The sequence below is a fragment of the Lactuca sativa genome, chromosome 1 (genome assembly GCF_002870075.4).
Source record: "Lactuca sativa cultivar Salinas chromosome 1, Lsat_Salinas_v11, whole genome shotgun sequence".
Lineage (NCBI taxonomy): Eukaryota > Viridiplantae > Streptophyta > Magnoliopsida > Asterales > Asteraceae > Lactuca > Lactuca sativa.
The window spans coordinates 19775243-19799198 of NC_056623.2; the positions used below are offsets into that span (position 1 = coordinate 19775243).

General features: G+C 32.8%; 1 long non-coding RNA gene and 1 pseudogene across 3 annotated transcripts; both read right to left on the minus strand.

Annotated features, from left to right (window-relative positions):
- Nucleotides 1-7762: 7762 nt before the first annotated feature.
- LOC111915673 (F-box/FBD/LRR-repeat protein At1g13570-like) lies at nucleotides 7763-11378 on the minus strand (annotated as a pseudogene).
- Nucleotides 11379-17519: 6141 nt separating this feature from the next.
- LOC111915742 (uncharacterized) lies at nucleotides 17520-19925 on the minus strand. Of its 3 annotated transcripts, XR_006188407.2 has the most exons (5): nucleotides 19646-19925; nucleotides 19196-19345; nucleotides 19022-19103; nucleotides 18533-18906; nucleotides 17520-18430 (listed from the first exon to the last, which is right to left on the minus strand). It is a non-coding gene; the product is annotated as an uncharacterized LOC111915742 (long non-coding RNA). The 3 variants fall into 3 exon arrangements; XR_002858257.3 differs by having other exon boundaries at nucleotides 17520-18906; nucleotides 18976-19103; nucleotides 19646-19920; XR_002858258.3 differs by having other exon boundaries at nucleotides 17520-18906; nucleotides 19646-19918.
- Nucleotides 19926-23956: the final 4031 nt, after the last annotated feature.

Here is a 23956-nt window from a genome sequence, read left to right on the forward strand (position 1 = left end):
AAAGATTAGAAGTTAGATGTGATTACTAAAACATAGGAACGGTTTCTTTTAATTTTCAAACTTACCTGATATATTCAAAATGGATGACATCATAAAATTACTTGAATACCCTTTTTATATTTTTTTAATTAAAAAAATTAAATTCATTTAATATTTTGTTTAAATTAATGATTAATGACATCCTTAGATTATAAATATTTAATGTACCAGATTTGTTCTCGCGTTCTCAACCTTTTAGGCGTTCTCATTTGATCCTTTCCCTATATATATATATATATATATATATATATATATATATATATATATATATATATATATATATATATATATATATATATATATATATAGCACATAATTAATATAAAATTCTTCATATCTATGTGTAAAATAAAAGTGACTATACACTCACTTTTTACGTCACGCAACGTCGTGCCGGTTTTGTCGCGAAACTTCGACATGTCATAACTTCTTCGTTATAACTCGAATTTCGGCGTTTTTTATATGTCCTTTATATGTCCGGGATCCTTGTCGCGACCACTACAACTTTCTTCATAGATATCAGGCTTATCTAACGTTTCATTTTTTACGCTTATTTTTATTGTATATTTACAAACAAGTATATAATTACAAAAAGCACATAATTCACATAATATTCAAGTAATTCATCTTTATTACTTTAAAATAGGTTACAATGGTTGACCTAGACTATTACATCATCACATCAATGCTTAGCCTCGAAACACGGACGTTACCATATCATTTCTCAAAAGGAAAAAATTGTTTTTATAATAAATGAGATTAAGGTTTTTTTAGGGTTGGGTTGTCATGAGTTGTTTTTAAAGCAAGTCAGGGTAATCCGGATTTTAATGAGGATTTAGGGTTTTTAAAACTAACGAGTTTCGTTAGTTTTACCATAATCACCCTTAAGAATCTAAATTTTCCACTATGTTCCCTTATGTAAAATTGCCCCTAGGACCCCACCAAAGGGGCGCCGCCCCTTTGGAAACCTCGGACCCCCGACTTGTCGTCAAATCGACTTCTAATTCGATTTTATACATGCGTGCACTCTGCACAAAACCGTACATATATTAGAGTATACATTATGAAGCCGCTTAGCTCACATGTTAGTTCCGGTTACATAAAAATGACATGGTTACACTAAAATCACCAACAATCTATGTAAAATAGTGATATAAAATTAAGGGATAATGACTTGAGAGGGTAACGGACTTTTAACTTTGTTCATATTTAGTCACTAAATTTTTTTTTCACGCTTCATTTACCTCTAAATTATTTTAAATGTTCACATTTTACCCTGATGACCGGGGTTACAAGTGGTCAACAACCGGTCATAAGGGTAAAATATAAACATTTCAAATAATTCATGGGTAAATCAAGAACGAAAAAAAGTTCAATGACTAAACATGAACTAGTTGAAATTTTGTTACCCTTTCAAGTCATTGTCAATTTTTGTAAAGATATAATAATTTTTATTTCAATTACTACGATTTGTTTTTTGTTGTGTTTGTAAGAAATATTACAAAATATAATGCATATCACATAACCATGTTACAGTTCATTGCTTTAATCCTAGTCAATGCGATGACCTTTTAACTAGAGTTTATGTATTCACGTATAATTGAAACACCAACCCACAAAGAATAAATAATCAGTAGAGTTTCACAAAGGTAAAAAGACACATATACGAGCAATAAAACGAAAAATAGATCGAAAATCAAAATAAGCATGGACATGGTTATATATATATATATATATATATATATATATATATATATATATATATATATATATATATATTAAAAAAAAGGAGAGAAAAAGAAACAAAATTAATTAAAATTAAGGTTGTTTATTTTCTTTTCCGTATCGTTGTTTATTTTTCATTTTGTTATGTTTTTGCTTGCATATTTTATTTTTTATTTATATTTTTTTTTGTTGATCTTGCTAGTTAGGTTTTCCTTTTTAGTTGTTAGTTTCATCTAGGTTGTTCCCTCACTACCCTTTTCCCTCACATCCGTTTCTGAAGCCTATCATTTCCTTACTCGAGAACTAGTAATGTTTAAGCTGGGGGGTTGTTAGATGCGTTTTATATGCATCTATTAGCATGTTTTTTTCAATATATTCTTATAAAATGCTAACTATTTCCCTTGTTTTATTATAAATTGCATGTTTCTCATTATATTTGTAGAATGCCCTTACTACTCACTTTTGTTATGATTTTTTGGGCAAATTAGCAATGATTGAGAATACGACACATTGAGGATGCATTTGATGGAGCTTTGGAGCCAAATTGGAGCTTGAAACTTGTAGAGGATGATGAGGAATGCTTGGAAGCTACTTTAATCAAGGAAAAATCGATGTTTCGGACAAAATTCAAGAAATTCGATCGAATTATACAGAAATTCGATCGAATAAATGTTTCGAGGAATTATGAGCTTGTTTTCATTCGAAGAAAAGGAAGGCTAAAAAAAATTCGATCGGATTTTCCTAGAAATTCGATCGAATAAAGTTTTCGAGGATCAAAAATTCCAAAAAATCAGAAAAGACATAATTCGAGCCAAAATTTGATCGAAGCAAAAAAATTCGATCGAATTTTTTGTCAGCTTTTTCTAGACGTATAAATTAGCCTGCTTAACATTCTTACAACCCTAATTTTCGATCATAAGCGATTCCAGACGATTGAGATGCGATTTTCAAAGGTTTTTTAGTGCCAAAATAGATATGAAGAACACGATTCGATTTTTATTTTCGTTTAGTAAGATTTATCAGTTAGGTTTGGTTTCTACTTCTTGTAATTCATTTTTAGCCATGTCAGGCTAAAAACCTTAGGTTTCAGTTTCGCAAACGACTTGAATTTTTGTGCAAGTAATCATTAAGCACGATTTTTTATTGTGTTTACTGTTTAGTTTGATCAGTTTTATGCTTAATTGAAAGTTTGTTTTTGATTCAGTTTCTATTGGCCACTTTAATTGTTAACGAATCATTTCAGTTATCTGATTTGTTTAGATTCTTAATTGTCTTAATTAAGCAGTAAAAGTAACGAATATGAGATTGGTTTTGTGTTAGGATTAACTATAGTATAAATTGATCAAACAAGTCTTTACGATTCTGAGCTTGTGAGAAGTATTGGAATTTATCGGGAATATAAGCCATTACCACACCATTTCACATGACCCATGACCCATATGTCCTCCACGGGTCTTAACATTAAAGTAGAAACCACTACCACCCAATTCACATGACATATCCTCCATGGGTCTTAACATGACACTATAAGTCACTACCAACCAACACACATGACCAATGATCCATATGCCCTCCATTGTTCTAAACATGAAACTATAAGCAATTACCACATAATGCACATGAAACATTGAGCCATATGTCCTCCATGGATGTTAACATGACACTATAGGCCACTACCACTCCATTCATATTATCAATGACCAATATGTCCTCCATGTTTATTAACATGACACTATATGCCACTGCCACTCAATGCACATGACCCATGACTCATATTTCTTCCATGAGTCTTAACTTGACACTATAAACCACTACCACCGAGTGCACATGCCCCATGACCCATGCATTAATCTTAACATGACACTACAAGCCATTACCATCCAATGCACATGATCGAAGACCCATATGTCCTCTATGGGTCTTAACATGAAACTATAAGCCACTACCACCCAATGCACATGACTAGTGACCCATATGTCCTTCATGGGTCCTAACATGACACTATATGTCACTACCACCTAGTACACATGACACATGACCCATATGTCCTCTATTGGTCTTAACATGACACTATAAGCCACTACCACCCAACACACGTGACCGATGAACCATACATGCTCCATGGGTCTTAACATGACATTATAAGCCACTACCACCCAACGCACGTGACCGATGAACCATACATGCTCCATGGGTCTTAACATAACACTATAAGCTACTTCCACCCAATGCATATGATCGTGACCCATATGTCCTCCTTGGGTATTAACATGATATTATAAGACACTACCACCAAATGCATATGACCCATAACTCATATGTACTCCATGGGTCTTAACATGACACTATAAGCCACTACCACCCAAATCACATGAGCCATTACCCATATGTCCTCCATGGGTCTTAAGATGACACTATAAGCCACTACCACCCAATGCAAATGACCCATGACCTATATGTCCTCCATGGGTCTTTACATGACACTATAAGCCACTACCACCTAATACACATGACCCATGACCCATACGTCGTCCATGGCTCTTAACATGACACGATAAGCTACTACCACCCAATGCATATGACCCATGGCCCATATGTCTTCCATGGGTCTTAACATGACACTATAAGCCAAGGCCATCCAATGTGCATGATCCATGACCCATATGTCATCCATGGGTCTTAACATGACACTATATGCCACTACCATCCATTACACATGACACATAACCCTTATGTCCTCCGTTTTTCTTAACATGACACTATAAGCCACTGCCACCCTTATGACCCATATGTCATCCATGGGTCTTAACATGATACTATAAATTGCTACCACCCAATGCACATGACCCATAACCCATATGTCTTACATGGGTCTTAACATGACACTATAAGCGGCTTCCACCCAATGCATATGACCCATGACCAATATGTCCTCCATGGGTCTTAACATGACATTATAAGACAATACCACCAAATGCACATGACATATGACCCATATGTCCTCCATGGGTCTTAACATGACATTATAAGACACTACCACCAAATTCACATGACCCATGACACATATGTCCTCCATGGATCTTAACATGACACTATAAGTCACTACTACCCAATACACATGACCCATGACCCATATATCCTCCATTGGTCTTAACCTGACACTATAAGCCACTACCACCCAATGCACATGGCCCATATGTCCTCCATGGGTCTTAACATGACACTATAATCTACTACCACCCAAAGCACATGAGCCATGACCCATATGTTCTCCAAGGGTCTTAACAGGACACTATAAGCTACTACCACCCAATGCAAATGATCAATGGCCCATATGTCCTCCATGAGTCTTAATATGACACTATAAGCCACTAACACCCAATGCACATGACATGTGACCCATATGTGCTTCATTGGTCTTAACATGACATTATAAGTCACTACCATCCAATGCACATGATCCATGACACATATGTCCTCCATGGGTCTTATATATTTCAATGTGGCGTTTTGCTAATAAATTGCCACACAATTCAAAGTTTATGAAGACTATTAGATATTTTTTGCCGACATGCAATTACGGTGAACATGACCATGTTCACTAAGGCAGCGTTTGGTGAGTGGAACTAGACAGAACGGAATAATTTTTTTATAAGGCGTTAGGCGGCTCTGGGACAGAAACAAGGTTGGGATTTGACCAAGTCCAATGGGACTAATCAAAGAAATTTTAGTCCCATCAAAACGGATGGAACATATCGGGACAAAAACAAAATTAACTAAAATATCCAAAGTCCCCTTCAACCGTCCACACTTCCCCTTACCCCCATCGTTTCCCATGAAGCTTACTTATCACCTTACACTATGAGACACCATCACCAGCTGTCCATCACCACTTTATCACCCTCTGCACTACCCTCGAATCTATTCGTAATCCCTCTCTTGATTCTGATTAATTATCATGAATCATAATATAAAATTCAATGCTCTGTTGTGTTTCCCGGTCTAGAGTAGTTTCCTTTTTAGATCATCTGATAGGTAGTGTGGTGGAGGATTTAGGTGAGTATCAGGTGGAGAGGATATAGTGGTTGAAGGCAGATAGACGAGGAAGGAAGAGGAGGAGGAGTCGGGAGATGAACTAGTGAGGATTCATATGAAGCTCCGTGTGGATAAGCTTTTAGTCTTTAATATGATAAACAAATAAATTCAAAAATGAAGGTTTGAATACTAGTAGATAAGTTGAGTCGGTGAGATGATAAAAAAACATAAATATAGGTCTGTTCATTTTTTACTTGTGCGCATAAAGGTCACCAACTAATTAAAGCCACGATTTATGTTCTTTTGTTAATGTTTAATACATCTTTGTAATTTGATTTTTGTATTGTTTATGGATTGTTTACATAAATAAATAAATAGAATCTTATTATTAGTTAAGTATCGAGGATGGGTTATATTGAATTATTTGTTACTAAGTACTTTGGTAATTTAATATTTTGTCCATGTCTATTCTAGTTTTGCCAAACGTCTATATGAACAATTTGTCCAGTTTAGTTCAGTCCAGTCCAGTCCAGTTATGTTCGGTCCAGTTCCATCAAGTCCTTACACCAAATGCTACCTAAATGCCTGCATATAATTAATTTCATAATTAGCAATTTGTTAATAAACAGTCACAAAAATCATCTTTGATTGTAACTATTGTTCATATAACTGTCACATGATTTTATTGTTAGTGTGGTTGTAACTATTATTTAGTCACTTAAAAAAATTGTTTATTAAGTTTTTAATCACATCGATTTAAGAAAAACGTGGAAAAATGAGTTGTTGTAATCAAGTATCTCGTCCATTATGTGTATAGTCACGTATGGAGAGAGAGAGAGAGAGAGAGAGAGAGAGAGAGAGAGAGAGAGAGAGAGAGAGAGAGAGAGAGAGAGAGAGAGAGAGAGAGAGTCCATTTTCTATTTAAAACAAATAAAAAAAACAAAATATTTATGGGCAAATTTCAAAAGGGGCCAAATCCTCTCTAATAAATAAAGATTTTTTTTGCCACTTGTCACATTTTTATTCAATTTGTCAAATGTCATTTTGTAGTTATTTTGAATTATTTTTTTTCCACATGTTATTTTATAAGTTTTTTTTATTTTATTAAATTTCACATAATAATTTAATGTAATAATTACAATAAATATAGCAATGAAAGAATATTATTTAATCCTCTCTAATAAATAATTTTTTTTTGCCACTTGTCATATTTTTATTCAATTTGTCAAATGTCATTTTGTAGTTATTTTGAATTATTTTTTCCAAATGTTATTTTATAAGTTTTTTTATTTTATTAAATTTCAATAATATGTTAATGTAATAATTGCAATAAATATAACAATAAATGAATATTAATTTCATTAATAAACTTAGAGTAAATTACACGAATGGTCCCTATGGTTTGGGGTAATTTACGTGCTTGGTCCCTAATTTATTTTTTTAACTCGAAAGATCCCTGCTGTTTGTTTTTGTTACACGTTTGGTCCCTACTATTTGTTTATATTACGCGTTTGGTCTCTATCTTACCTAAAAAGACTATTATTTAAATAGGAAAAAAAAATGGTGGCGTAGGTAAGGTAAGGTGAGGGGTGGGATTGGGGTGTGTTTATTTAAACAAATTAAAAAAAATCAAGAGAAAAATAACTTTTTTAGGTAAGACAGGGACCAAACGCGTAACAAAAAACAAAAAATAGGGACCTTCCGAGTTAAAAAAATAAGTTAGGGACCAAGCGCGCAAATTACCCCAAACCATAGGGTCCATTCGTGTAATTTACTCATAAACTTACCTTTTAATTTTAAATTCACAAAATTAAAGTTTATTAGTTTCTTTTCTTTATTTGAATTATTTGTTTAAATTGAAAACATAAACAACATTTTCATTATAATAATTTATTATTTTTATTATTTTTTTATAAATTCAAAGTTTAATTTTTTTTATAAATTAACTCATATAAAACATGTGTTTCACAACTAGTCTACAATAAAAATGGTCAAAAGGCCAACAAAATACACAGTAAAAATGGTCAACAGGCCAACAAAATACATTCAGTTTGCAACAAAGAAAAACTTTGGAAACAAAGCAAAAATAAAATAAAAAATATTCAAGGTATATATGTTGTGATAGGATGAGCATTTAAAGCTAATTTGCAATGTTGTTGAACATTCTTACAAAGGCCAGCTTGGATTTCAACAAGAGTATTTTAGCTTTTGGTGAGGCTCGAGGGAACTGAACAACATCCTTCATACAAAATCCTGACTTGGTTTAATGTTGAACTTGTGGAGAGAAGGGGAATGAGCAAGAAGAAGCTTTATGAAAAGCAGTTCGAGTGTACTTCCTTGAAAAGATATGATGTCCACTGTTTGCAACCGATTCAATGTACAACTCAAGCTGTTTGGGGCTACTAAATGAGATAAAGCAGCTCCCACATCATAATGAATGACTTGAGATTTCTGAATATACACAAAAACGCAACAGTGGTTAGCATTGCATCCAACTCTAGCAAAATAAACAATACTTTTATTCTTAGCACAACACTCGTGTTACTTATTTTACCATCTCCAAGAATGTCACAGACAAAGTGTCTAGATTGGGGGCGTTTTGAAGCACACAGAGAGCACCTTGAAGCTGATCCAAACAAGCAAGTTGAAAATTTAGCAAACGCAGCCGCTTTAAACTATTAACCGCATGTGGAAGCCATTTTGGAATCTTTTCCACAATCAAAACCTGTCAAGTGAAAGTGAGATTAACATAAACATGAGAATTAATTAAGATACACAAGATAGGAACACCTTTGTAACATAATATATACCTTAAAGAGACAACCGCAGTGTCATTTTTTCAACTCCTACAGACTCTTGTATGGGTGTGCGAAAATGGATACCAACCTGAGTAAGGCATGGATTTTTGAATAAGGTCAGAAACTTGGCATCAGGACAATCATAGACATGCAAAAAGTGTACTTTTGTAGCCTTGATGTTGAAATTGTAAACATTTGTGCACTTCACAAGGAGCAACTTCTTCAGTTGTGGTAATTTGATCTGAGTTCCACACCCAAAATCAATTTTACAGAGGATGAGAGTTTCAAGATTGGGAAATCCTTCAAACCCAAGTGGTGGTTTGAAGAAGAAACAGTTTTCCAGTGTCAACTTTGTCAATTCTAGACAAGAAAACATATGACTAGGAAGTTCATAACATTGATTTGCATTCAGAAACATGAATTCCTGGACACCTTTTCTTGATAACAGTATCATCCATCGATCAACTTCCTGGAAGCTATCAAGACTCATGATTGGTAAATAGAGTTGAAATTTCCGAATGGAACCCTCGTGAATGATCAGGATTTGGTTTATGATCCTTATAAACCCATTATGACCAAAAGCTCCATTTTTTGCAAATTTATAGAAGTCCTCATCAAAAACCATAGCCTTCATTGTGGTCCATCTGTACCTCCATTGTTTTGAGATGCCGCTTGTCCTTACGGCATATTTAAATGGGACCCGCTCTAAGATCGACTCTATCAAGTGCTCTGGCAACTTACTGATTCTATCTTCTTCTAAATCTAACCTCCTCTTATATTTCCCTGTCATTATACTGAAAAAGAAGCACGGGTAATTAGTTATTCAAAGAAAATAAAAGGCATAAGAAACATCATGAAAAAACTTATTTCCTTGCATTTTAACAGGATACAGTTTCTTTTGGGTTCAGTCTTGATCCCTTGCATAATTATAAACTATCATATATCATTTCAATACATGTAATAAATCTTCTCAAAATCGTTTTTTGATTTCTGTTTTTCAATTTATATATGATAATTGACCACGAAATCCCAAATACAGAGTTTACATACTCAACTAAAATCAGGAACTGATATTATAGACAACAAAATCTACCAGATTGATTGATACAGGGATAAAAGATATCTCATATGACTTTCAGTGATCGAATCAATAGCATGGAGGTTTATGAAGGAGAAACTTACTCATTCGAAGCCGGAGCGGCAAAGTAGATTTAGAGGGTGTTTGGATTAGATTTTTAGCTTATTGCTTATAGGTGAGAATAAGCAATAAGCAATAAGCATGGGGAGTAATGCTTATTAAAATTAGCTTATCTAGATTTTATCCAAACACTTAAATTAGCTTATTGTGGGAATAAGCAATAAGCAACTCTTTTTTTCCTATCCAAACACCCCCTTATACGTCAGGGTTATAAATTATAATGTGAAGACAAAATTGCAAAAGTGGTATGCATTTTTTTTTGACAAAATTGCAAGAATGGTCCCTGTGGTACGTCCAAAAATGCAACTTTGGGCCAAACAGGTTTGAACTAGCACCAATAGTCCAAAAGTTATCATTTTGTTGCGGTTTTGGTCCAAAACAGTTTAAAAATTCTAAAAATGACGGATTTGCCCTTTTCCATTTGTTTTTTGTTTTTCTCTTTGTTATTTAATTATTTTATAACTAAAAAAATATAAAAAAAATAAAAGAAAATACTTCTCTCTCTTTCTCTCTCTCTCTCTAACAGCCAGCATACCCTCTCTTCCATCATCTTCCTCAGCGAGCTCTCCATCAAAAACACATCAGAGTCTCTGCTATTTTTCCTCCAAATTAAAACCCACTTCCATCTTCATCCCTTTCCCCTAAGAACAAGAACAAAATAACTCAAAGTCAGAAACCCTACAAGTTAAAGCAGAAAAAGATGAATCAATCACCGACCCAAATTATCAATTCTTCAAATTACAAACATCTTCTCAAAACCCAGACCCTTACCTCGAAGGAAAATTCACTCTCCATAAAAATCGTCGGTCTCCTAGTACCTTTCGTCCTTTCCCCTACCATCACTAACACTGAACCCGAACAACCTGAATCTGAAATAGAACAACACGAAACCCTAATTATCAATATTGCAGAATTTGAAACCGAATATAAAGGATATGAAGAATATGAAGAAAGATCTGGCGGCTTCTGCTGATTCGTTCCACAGCAACAATCAACAACGATGGTTCCATAATAGCAACGTCGGTGGTGGCAGGGGTTGCTCCATTGGCTTCTGCTGCTTCGTTTCTTGCTGTTCCAACGAACTTAACGAGAGGGAGAGCAGGTAGGTAAGAGCTTTCAAAATAGAATTTTGGGGTTTTATTTTATAGATGAAGGTGAAGAAATCTAGGTCAAAATAGAAATTTAGGTTTGATTAGGGAAGAGAGATAGGCATGAAGGAAATAGATGGGGAGATGGCGAGAGGGTGGTTTATAGTGACGTGAAAGAGGGTGATCAACAAGAAATCAAGAACATAAGGGAGGAGTTGTGAGTGGTTTCCAGTGACGCTACCTTACTGGTGGCTGTGGGTGGCAATTCGGTGGCTGTGGGCGGCGACTGGTAACGATGAACTTGTCCTCTTTGGTAATAACCTGTGCTTCATCAAGATGGTTGATGGAGTAATGGAGGTCCATCAGTGTGTGTATGTGTGTATTTTGGGGAAGAACACAATCACGTAAGAGAGAGAGAGAGTGTGTGTGTGAGAAAGAGAAAGAGATATGTATTTTTTTTTATTTTTCTTAAATTATAAAAGTATTTATATAAATAAATAAACTGAACAAACAAAATCCAATGGAAAAATCGTCATTACAAAAAAGTTTAAAGTAAATTGGACCAAAGTGGCAAGAAAATGAAAACCTTTGGACCATGAATGCTAGTCGAAACCTGTTTGGCCCAAAGTGGCAATTTCGACCTAACCACAGGGACCATTCTTGCAATTTTGTCTTTTTTTTTTTTTTTTTTTTTTTTTTTGGGGGGGGGGGGGGGGGGGGGGTGGTGGTTTAGTCCAAACCCAATTATTTTGGATTCGTAGTCCTTTTGGTCATTTTTGTACGTAAATTTGGTCCCTCGTAAAATTGAAATGTAGCCTTTCTGATATATTTTTTTTATGTTTTTTCTATTTAATTTAAATGAAAAAGAAAATAAATAAATAATTTGGACCCACATCTCTCTCCCACTCTCTCTCAAGCTAACCCGATAAAACATAGATTCAACACAATCTAGAAAAAAGATGTAGGAAATCAAATCTATTGAAGCCATTAAATAAAAATTAAGAAAGAGGGAGGGGCATATTAACCGAAGGAAGAATGAGAGATTTCTGATTCACAGACACATTCAAATTTATACACACATACATGAAAGTCTACTATCGTCCCTTCCCTTCTGATAAACTCACCACCCCCTTTAATTCATCAAGAGTAAACTAGAATGCGTCGATTTAAACTCATCACCCGGTTACAGGTTTTGGGTTCTTCAATTTTTGTTTCTACAGTTTTTGTTATAGGTCCGGTTTCAATGATTTGTGTTTCATGTTTTGGTTTTGTTTGATCTAGGTTTCGTTTGATTTGGTTTTGCTATGAAGATGGCGAACTTGTTCAGGAATAATCGAGAGAAGCCCAAAAGCATATTCAAGATTAGAAGCCTCTATTACATCAGAAAGCTTAGTTAAGAAGCCATGAAATCGATTTTTTGGTTTAATTTGAAATCGATTTTGGGTTTAATTGTAGGACTTGAAGGTATTACAAATTTGGGATATATATTTGATTCTTCGGTGAATCTTAATCATCATCTAATCTTTTACAACAAATTGGAGAGAGGGGTGACCGAAGAGGGGGAGGGTGGGGGAGATGTATTGGGTTTTGATGAACAAGATGAACATCTGAATGGATTTTTGATGAACATGATACTATCAAATATGCATTTGTATTTCTTGCTCCCCTTTCATGACTTGTTGTAGTAGCAGAGGGAAGAAAAATCTAACCCACTTCTAGTTTTGGAAAACCCCAAAAATTCCCAAGAAGGATTAATGACGAAGTAAGAAGAATCTAAAAAGCTTTTCCCCTCAAATCGATATCACAACAAGAAAACTCATCAATGTTTTAAAAACCGATTTTTTTGTTGAACAGTTATGATGATCGGTTCCCGGTTCAACTGTTTTAACCGGTTTGACCGTCGGGTCAACCGATTTCAATATTTTCATGTTATTTTCTATTTTCCTACATATAGATACATATATAAATCATAAATTTGATGTTTACAAATTCAAACATTAAAAATATACATAAAAATAAATTTTAGATGAATCAATATATTTTAAAATAACATATAACCATAAATTTTAATATTTTACATCAATCTATATACGTCAAAAAGAAAATAAAATATAATACCGAACCAGAATATAGTTTTAGATGAATACAAACACATCAAAAAACTTTATAACATTTATTATATGTTTTTATTTAGAGAAAACAAAATAGATTTGAAAAAAAAAATCATCAAAGTTTAATATGTAAATGGTTTTTTTCGTGTGTTTTTATTCGGTTTAACCGGTACAACCGGTTTATTTTGACTAGTTCAACCGGGTTTTTCTAAAAACCGGCCGGTTCAATCCGGTTCAGAAATCAACATAAAAATGGTGATAGTTGAACCGCTCCCTCCCCCGGTTCCCGGTCCAATCGGTTCGACCGGCCGGTTCAAATCGGTTTTTAAAACATTGCAACTCATCATCTTCTCTATCAATCTGAACCTAATTAACATGTTTCACCTTCAAAAACATAAAAAAACACTACCCCCGAAAATCACCGCTACCTGATGTTGTAATATTTATACCTAAACAACCTCTTGAGTGTATAAGTATTGATTCTAGAAGAAGAAGAAGAGTTATGGTGTTGATTTGGGGATGTATGAAGAATACGAAGAAAATGAAATTCTTCAGGGGGGGGGAGAGAGAGAGAGAGAGAGAGAGAGAGAGAGAGAGAGAGAATGTGGGCCCCTTGTTATTTTTTTAATTATTAAATAAATAAATTAGTATTAGATTTAAAAAGAAATGAAAGAAAATTGGAAAATAAATACACTAAAGGTATTACAGTCATTTCACTATTCATGGGGACCAAAAACGCAAGAAAACTAGCTCAAAATGACCACTAATCCAAAAAACTCGACGTTTTGACTAAAACGCCAAAAAAATGCATACCACAGGGACCATTTTTGCAATTTTGTCTATTGTGAAAGAATTGGGAACTTTCTTTTTGTTTGAGGATTATTATGTTTTATAGACAAAATAACAAATGGTTTCTTTGGTTTGTCAAATGTGATAAAGTTAGTCTCTGTTAATTTTTTTAATGCAAATAGTGTTTATGGTTTGCAAAACTTGTATGGATGTCCCTTTTACTAACTCTGTTAGTTTTCAGTCATTAGGGACTGAATTCGTAAGGGCATTTTCATCTTTTCGAGTATAAAATGATTGAATTCATGACATAAAACCATTTTTGTAATTCGTCTTAAAATAATATAAATACTAGAAAAGAAACTTGGGATCTCAACCCCTTCTCCTAACCAACCAAAACTCTAGATAACTAGGCAAAGCCAAACTTGTTTTACATCAATAAATTAATTAATATTATCCAAAATAGTAAATACATTAATAATATAAATAAAATTTAAAAATTTTACAAAAAAATTAATAAAAATATATTTTTAGTGTATTGTAAAAATAATTTACAAACAATTTATTTGTTTTTTACGTATTTGTTTTACAGAAAATATATTTTTTATGTATTTAAAAAAAATACGTTTTTATATAATATATTATTACATTGCTATAATCCTAAAACATATTTTTACGTTTTCATATAAAAATAAGTTTTTTTTCTTTTGTAGAGAAAAAATTTTTACATATTTATTTTATGTAAAATATGTTTTTATATATTTAAAAAAAATATGTTTTCGTATAAAATGTTATTACATTGTTATTATTCGAAAACATACTTTTAAATACATAAAAAATATAATAACACACTATACAAAAACGTAATCCTAAAAAAACGTAAAAAAAGTTTTTTCGTATATATTTATTTCATGTGAAGTATATTTTTTATGTATTTAAAAAATACATTTTCGTATGATAGGTTATTACGTTGTTATAATCCTAAAATATACGTTTACGTTATCTTAACGTCTTTAGTTTATTTAAAGCAAATATACAAGTATTTTTTTATGTAAAAACGTTAACGTGATAACATATTATACGAAAACGTAAAAAAAAAAAGAAAAAAAAAAAAAAAAGAGAATACTTGCATGTTCATTTTAAATTAACTAAAGACGTTAAAATAACGTAAAAGTATATTTTAGGATTATAACAATGTAATAAGGTATTATAAGCAAATGTATTTTTTAAATACACAAAAAAACATACTTCACATAAAATCAATATATACAAAAAACATTTTTTTTGTCATTTTTTAGGATTAGTATAATATGTTATTACCTTTTTTTATGTATTTAACAATATATTTTTAGACTATAACAATCTAATAACAATTTATACGAAAACATATTTTTTAAATATATAAAAAAACATATTTTACATAAAATAAATACATAAAAAAATTTCTATGTGGAAGAAAAAAAAACTTATTTTTATATGAAAACATAAAAATATGTGTTTAATATCATAGCAATGTAATAGCATATTATACAAAACGTATTTTTTAAACACATAAAAAAATATTTTACATAAAACAAATACATAAAAAACGTAGTAAATTGTTAGTTAAAAATATTTTTTTACAATACACTAAAACTTTTTTTTTTATTAATTTTTTTTTGTAAAAATATATATTTTTTTATTATTAATGTATTTACGATTTTAGATAATATTAATTAATTTTGAAAAATATAAAACAAGTTGATTAGGAAAAAAGAAGGAGGTCTTATGTTTGAATCCTCCTCCTCTATTTTTCTAGCATTTATATTATTTTGAGACAAATTACAAAAATGATCTCTATGGTTTAACAAATGTTACAAATTCAATATTTTTTATACTTGAAAAGATGAAAATGCTCTTACGAATTCAGTCTCTAACGGCTGCATACTAACGTAGTTAGTAAAAAAAGTCACCCATGCAAGTTTTGCAAACTACAAGGACCATTTACGTCAAAAAAAATAGCAGAGACTGACTTTGTGACTTTTGACAAACCACAATGACTGTTTTTATAATTTTGTCTATTTTATACTAGCCGTTTGCCCGCGCCAAGCGATGGGTACAAATAGTTTTTCTGAAATCAGTTTCTAGAGACGATTAGTTCTTTCGGCCAAATAGTTTACTACATCTAAATAATTATCAATAAGAGTTAGGCTAGTAAAAACGAAATAAGTACGTCTAAACAATTATCAGTAAGAGTTAGGCTAGTAGACGTTTACCCGTGCCAAGCGACGTGTGCAAATAGTTTATCAAAAATTACTTTCTACACGAGCTTACCTTACACCTGTAATCTATATAGTCTAATCTCTCGGCCCTTTTATTTTGGTGAATATTTTCATCTCGGTGATTACAGTTTGCGTGGGGGATTATGTGAACAATTTATATGCAATATCGTGATCCCCATGCAAATGCAATACAATGACATGTGACATGCAAATGATTAACGAAATTGCAACATACATAATGGAGGTCTTCAAAATATACGACTCCCAAAAACGCTACGAACTATACTCATGTGTTGGCTACCAAACCATTTTCTTGTTTCTTTTAGGATTGAAAAACCGAACCGAGAGAATATTTTATGTATATATTTTTAATTATTGGTTTTTTGTTAATCCATTTGATAAAACTAAAAACTATAAATGTTTGGAGATGAAATCAACAAAATAATGAATGAAGACATAATCATGTGATAATGAAAAACGGATACCTCGTTGAAGTGAGTTTCCAAATAAATCTAAGGTCAAATCTATAAAAACCAATATAACATGGTTTAACTATTGAGCTTGTGTTTTTTTATGGCAATGGCTAAAATATAATTTTCAATTGCATCGAAGCATTCATTTGATGATACATTTCATATTGAATAAAACATACAACCATCTGTGGCTTTCTTTCAGCAACATTGCAATTAAGCGACGATGAATAATTTCTTTTTATTACGGAGAACAATGTATCCATCTATCGATTTTGTTTTTGTTGGATACATGTTTAAATTTGTTGGTTAATTGTGTCAAATAAATTCTTTGGTCTTAATTTGAAAATCTTAGTCTATATGGTATTTTTATGTCTCTTCGTCACCAACAAGTAAATTAAAAAATTTAAAAAAATTTAAAAAAAAAAATCTTTTTCTAATGTACAAGAATTTTTCATTTTTATAAGAATTTAATTAAAAAGTTACACAACAATAAAAATTTATGTTTTATAAATAAAGGGAGGTAAAAAATATTAAATATGATTAAATTAAACAAAAGATAAAATTTGCACCTACAATAAAAAACCGGTACTTTACTAATTAATCAAAAATAGCTACCCATATTATTATTATTAAGTTTCAAATCCATTTATTTATCAAAGGTTAATGTTTCAAAATATTTTCAATAATGGATATCCAATTTGCCACATCTTGATTTAATGTCTTTATGGATTTTGAATGAGTTGATAAATGATAGCTTTAATGCAGGATGTGTTTTGATTTAATAACTTTATAGATCTTAAATGACATGATAATTGATGACTTTAATGACGGATGCATTTTAACTCATCTGATACAAGTAATCTATATGGTTTATAGGTGGGATTCATATGGTTTTATGTCCAGAAAAAATACAAATTAAGGAAGCCATGAATACTTTTACTCCCAAAAGCAACCCTTCAAAACTTGCATCAAAATGAGACAGAAACTCGAAAAACTATGACATAATTAAAGCATAAGACCCATGAACTTTACCTATAGATTAATTACAGCTTAAATGTTTACCATTTCTATCAGTTAAACTTCTACATAGCTTGAATTGGCTTATGACCAAGAATAACCAAAGCATAAAAAGTAAAAAATGAAAAAAAATCCAAAAGAAATGCAACAATGTAAAGAGATGATCAAAACATAACCACAATAACATGAACCTGTGAAAACATAACCAAGTAACGAAATGATCAAAAGTGTTTCTTTTCTGTTACAACATTCAACTTTCAAAAACCTCCATATTTATAACATTGTACTTTCATTTCTCATCAGCATTATTAAATAAACAAAAGTATAATGCTATAAATAGATATGTTTTTGAAAGTACAATGTTGTAATAGAACAATGAAATTGGTATCTAAACAATTAATCAAAAGTATGTCAGTATTTCCAGCATTTAGCCCTTAAAGCTTTTTAAATGGCATTAAATAAAGAAATGACCAGAGCACTAAAAAATTAGTTAGCAACTTAGAAGCATATTTTTCTTATAATAACATTGTACTTTTACTGATTTCTTTGTTATAACACCTTAGTCTAACTTCTTTTTATTAGAGCATTACACTTTAAAAATGTATCTAAGTATAGTAATTTATAACTGAATATATTTTGTAGAGTATAATGCCCTACTGAAAACTGTATTGGAAATACAATGTTATATTTAATTTTAATTTGTCAAAATATACTGCACTAATAAGAAAAAATAATGAAATGAAATTACAATGATGTGATAAAAAGAATGAAAGTAGGATGCTATAGATTTAAGAGAACATGCAGTAAGCCCTTCACAGTATGTTGACTCAAAAACGTCCATTGCAGCAAAGGAGTCGATACCGATAGTGGTGAAATGGAGAGTATCAGTAGATCCAAATCTATTAGGGTAGATATGTAAATTATGATTTAAATAACTCAATAAGTTAATAAAAAAATATTTAATTGGGTATTTTTAGATGATTCTGGAAATAGGCATTTACTCGCTATGCTAAGGTCAAATGATGCGAATATTGAACTTCATCAACTTGAAAGAACAATGATCCTTCTTTTTTCCACAAAACAGAAAACATACTTTCCCTTAATATATTATGGTATTCATAAAGTTAAAAATCGACAATATCATAAACATAATTCACCTTTGATATAAGACCTATCCAGTATGATTCATAACAATTACCTTTTAACCCTTGGGTAATATGATCCATAGAATTTGGAATTGGGATGGTATTTGAGCTGCACCTACCTTTGCCTCTGATATGTCTTATTGTTGGCTGCCCGGAGCCAGAATAGACATCCATAATTTTGGTTTTAGACTTGTTTGCAACTCCGACACCATATTAACTTGAAATTTTAACTGCAACGACATAAGATTATATTAAATATCTATCTCCCATTTTACACAGACACACACACATAGGCTTACATCATAACTTCGTCTGACTCTAGATCTAAAGATACATGATTCTTACAGATCTGAAGATTGAGGAGGTGTCGAGAATGAGCAAATGATGTGCGTTTCTTTTGGCTTTAAGAAATATATATCTGATATATCTGTTAGTTTGTCAAAAATGTTGATTTAATGAGGAATAAAAAGAGGGGGTTAAATAAGAAAAACAAAATGAAGAAGAAGATAAGAGTTTTACCTTGGTCGTAGATGTTCATGTAAGGAAGAAGAAAAAGAAACGTTGTTGTGAAGAGATGGTGATGGTGGTGGTGGTGATATCATATGCATCCTTCTTATCGTCTTTAGCCCTCTTCAAGCTACCGATTTTAGCATTATGGATGAAAATCATCTATTAAACACGCACACACAGAGTTAACAGACACAAATAATCAAATACAGATACACAATGAACACATAGACAAAACAATTTAGGAGGTACTTTGGGTAGTTTCAAGGAAAAAGGAGAAAACAAAAATAAATAATGAAGTAAAAATGATATTGACTAAAATTTTTGAGCAGAAATGCAAAAAATGAAATTGATTTTGCAGAATTCAAATTCTATAATCGATTTGAAAGGGAAGAAAGAAGAAAATCATTTTTTTGCACAAAATAAATTTAATTTTGCAGGGAAAAAAACCCAGAAGCAAACCTAAAGCGAGCATATTTTGGCGAGAACAAAATCAGATAATGGGAAGCGTCGGGGGGAGGGCGGTGCTGGATGTGCAGGGCAGGTAGAGGGCAGCGACGTGGCTAGAGGACGGAGTCGGGGTCAATTTCTCAGCGTCTGATGGTCTCCGAGTGGAGCAATGGTGAAGGTCGTCGATAGAGGTGGTGTAGGTAAGAGGAGTGGTTGTTTATGGCGGTGTGCAGATGAAGAAAGTAGATTCTTTTATATTGTTGCCTTCAAACAAAAGGTGTCTCATATACACCCCGCTCCGAGTCAAAGTTAAAAAAGAGAAAAGAAAGGAAATAGAGGAAATGAGGGGAAAGTAAGAGAGAATGGTGCTCTCGAGTTTCATTAAAGGAAAGAAGTGGAAGAAAATGGAAGGAAAACTTTTTCTTTTAATTTTTCTTTCGATTTGGGAGGATTTGAAAAGAAATAACAAAATGTTTAACTTTCCTTTCATTTCTCTCCAACTCGGGAGCACAAATGACAATTTCTTTTTCTATTTTTTTTTCTTTTTTTTTCTTCTTACTTTCTTTTCTCTTCTTTTCTTTTCTTTGTTACAACTCGGGAGCGGGTGATAGGGTCTTTGAGAAATGAGAGGATATGAAACGTTGGACGAAGGTGAAGGATTATGGGGTCAACTTTGACTGATTCTATTTACAGATTATTCGCGGTTAGATTGAGATATTTAAATGTTGTGTTATCTTTTTTTTTTTATAACAGGAAAGATAAGACTCGCGTTTTTTAATGTCTCAATATTCGAGTGTGAGATTTATTATGCATTAAAGACTTGTATTTTCTGCATTATACTTGAAAAAACTTAAATTAAAATATTATTTTAATCATGATTTGTTGTATTTTTAACTTAAATACTTGAACGTCTTAAAATTATTTTTAGAAATAGTAAGATTTGTATAATAATATAGTAAGATATACTATTAATTCTCATTCTTTTTTTGAATAATGATGTTTTTTATTTTTGAATTTTTGCCACAGATATTTTATATTTTTGGTAGATTTAGTCCCTACAAACAAATGGTTTACGTCTTATATTTTAGCATATTTAGTCCCAACAAATAAATGTTTTATATTTTGAAAGATTTAATCCGTACAACAAAGGTTTTACATTTTAACAGATTTAGTTCCTGTGAAAAAGGATTTAAATTTTTGGCAGAATTAGCCTCTGTAATTTACTCTATGTTAAAATAGTGATGTTTGTTGTTTTTTAGACTTTTGCCACAAATGTTTTACATTTTGGCATATTTAATCCCTGTAACAAAGATTTTTTTATTTTGATAGATTTATTCATTGCAAACAAATGTTTTATGTTTTGACAGATTTAGTCCCTGCAACAAAGGTTTTATATTTTGACTTATTTAGTCCCTGAAAAAAGGTTTTAACATTTTTGGCAGATTTAGTCCCTGCAGTTTACGATATTAATGGTTTTAGGTATTTTTGGTTTGAAAGGGAAGGGACTGGCGTGCTGCACATCATCCCCTATAGTTTTACACATTGACAATTAATGATACTACTCTAATGTTTAAATGAAAACAAAATTACTATGGACTTCTTGGACGTTACAAGTTGGTATCAAAGCCTTGGTTTGAGGGATTCAGGCACACTCTTGGGTATGACTAAACACAAACTGAGGATGTAACGCCCGGTTCCTGATATGTAATTAAATCAAAATTTACTCACTCTTATATGAGAACTCGATGAGTTGGAGGCCCCAAACTCATCGAGTATGAATTGTTTTTGGGACGCGGGTTAAGAAACCTACTCGACGAGTAGGGCTGGAAGAGTGAAACCTTAATGAATCCTACTCGATGAGTAGGAATTATTTTTGGGACGCGAGTTAAGAAACCTGTTGCTCAGGCCCCCAATGAAATATGACGGCCTTCTTCGTCGGTCGGGTCAAGGGTACTGCTATCTTGGAGAAGTCCTGAATGAACCTCCGGTAATAGCCTGCTAACCCTAGGAAACTCCGAATCTCAGATGGAGACTTTGGAACCTCCCATCTCATCACAGCCTCTACTTTGACCAGGTCAACCAAAATCCCATTCTGGTTGACAAGGTGCCCCAGAAACTGCACCTTGCGCAACCAAAACTCGCACTTGGAGAACTTGGCATACATTCTCTCACACACTTTATCGTAAGCTCACTTTTTATGTCACGCAGTTTCGTGCCGGTTCTGTCGCGAAACTTCGACACGCCATAACTTCTTCGTTATAGCTCGGATTTCGGCGTTATTTATATCTCCAAAATCCTTGTCACGACCACTACAATTTTCATCATAGATATCGGGCTTATCTAACGTTTTATTTTTTACACTTATTTTTATTATATCTTTACAAACAAGTATTTAATCACATAAAAGCACATAATTTATATAATATTCAACTAATTCATCTTTATTACTTTAAAATAGGTTACAGCGGTTGACCCAGATTATTACACCATCGCATCAATGCTTAGCCTCGAAATACGGGCGTTACAATTCTCTCCCCCTTACGATGATTTCGTCTCGAAATCATGTATCAACAAACAAATGCGAATAGCGACTCATCATGTCACTCTTCGTTTCCCATGTGAGGTTCGGCCCATTCGAATGTTTCCATCATATAAGCACTAAGTCGACCATCTTGCGTCGTAACTTCTTCGTCTTACGGTCAACAATCACTTCGGCTCTTCGATCAGCCACTTATTCTCATCCATTCTTAACTTTGAAATTGGAATTATGTCGGGAACTTCTCCCTTGAACTTCCTCAAATAACACACGTGGAAGGTGTTATGAATACCATCTAGTTCTTCTTGTAATTCGAGCTTGTAAGCTTGGTTCCCAATCCTCTGAATAAGTTTGAATGGTTCAACGAATTTTGGACTTAAATTTCCTCTTTTCCCGAACCTTATAAGCCCCTTTCATGGTGAGACTTTAAGCAAAACCGAATTTCCAACTTTGAATGTCATCGGTCGTCTTTTCTTGTCAACATAGCTCTTTTGGCGATCCCGAGCTGCTAACATCCTTTCCCTAATCACCTTTAGCTTTTTAGCAGTCTGATGGACTATCTCGGGGCCCATAAACTTCTTTTCTTCGGCCTCAGGCCAACTAAACGGCATACGACACTTCTGTCCATACAAAGCTTGGTAAGGTGCCATCTTGATGCTCGAATGGTAACTATTATTGTAGGAAAACTCCACCAGGGGTAAGTGCTCATCTTAGTTACCTTGAAACTCTAAGGTACATGCTCTTAGCATGTCTTCCAGTGTTTCGATTGTTCTTTCACTCTGACCACCGGTCTGTGGATGGTAGGTTGTACTTAAACACAACTTCATACCGATTTCCTCTTGTACACTACTCCAAAACCTTGATGTGTAATGACTATCACGATCTGACACAATCATTAAAGGTACACAGTGAAGTCTCGCAACTTCCTTTGCGTAAGCATTTGCAAGCTTATCCATAGACCATCTTTCATTGGCTACTATGAAGTGTGCACTCTTGGTGAACCAATCTACGACCACTCAAATCATATCGTGACCGTTCTTTGTTCTGGGTAGTTTAGTCACAAAATCCATGGTCAGTGGCGGACCGTCTTAGGGGCCAGGGGAGGCCATGGCCTCCCCGCTTTTAGGTGTTCTAATACCTGTATATACTCATCCATATGAATTCAAGTTAAAAAAATAGTAGAGTGACATCTTTGGCCCCCTGGTTTCCAAATCATGTGTGTATATATATATATATAGCAATGCCCGATAACAAAATTTTCGGAAGATCACAAAGGAAATCAAAACCAACTTTGTTTATTTAGGATTCTATAAAACAAGGAAACTTAATATATATTAAAATCTATAAAAACCCACGATTATAATCAATATTACAACAATTTAACCTAAGTTTGAGTTAAGAAAACTGAAAAGTTTAAACCTAAATCAAAAGTTTATTCTCGCCACCAGAATACTCATAACTCACCGGAAGAAAATCACCGACTATTAAGACCATTGCTGTTTTGTACTGTTTTCCGGTCACTGGATTGTTCACGCCGTTGGTATCGTACGCCCTTTCTCCTCTTCGCCAATCACCGGAGCCTGTTGAAACTTGGCCTCCACCGTCCGTCGACCGTTGTGCGTTTGGGTGCTCTCCGCTAAGGGTGGTCTTCATTCTCGTTTCTCATTATAAGAGGTACATAGATCTGTGTCTTTGTTTGTCCTTATATATCTATTAATTGATTTTCTATTGCTAGTGGAGTAAATTTCTAGGCAACAGTAAAGTAGAAATTGTGAATTGCAGTTTTG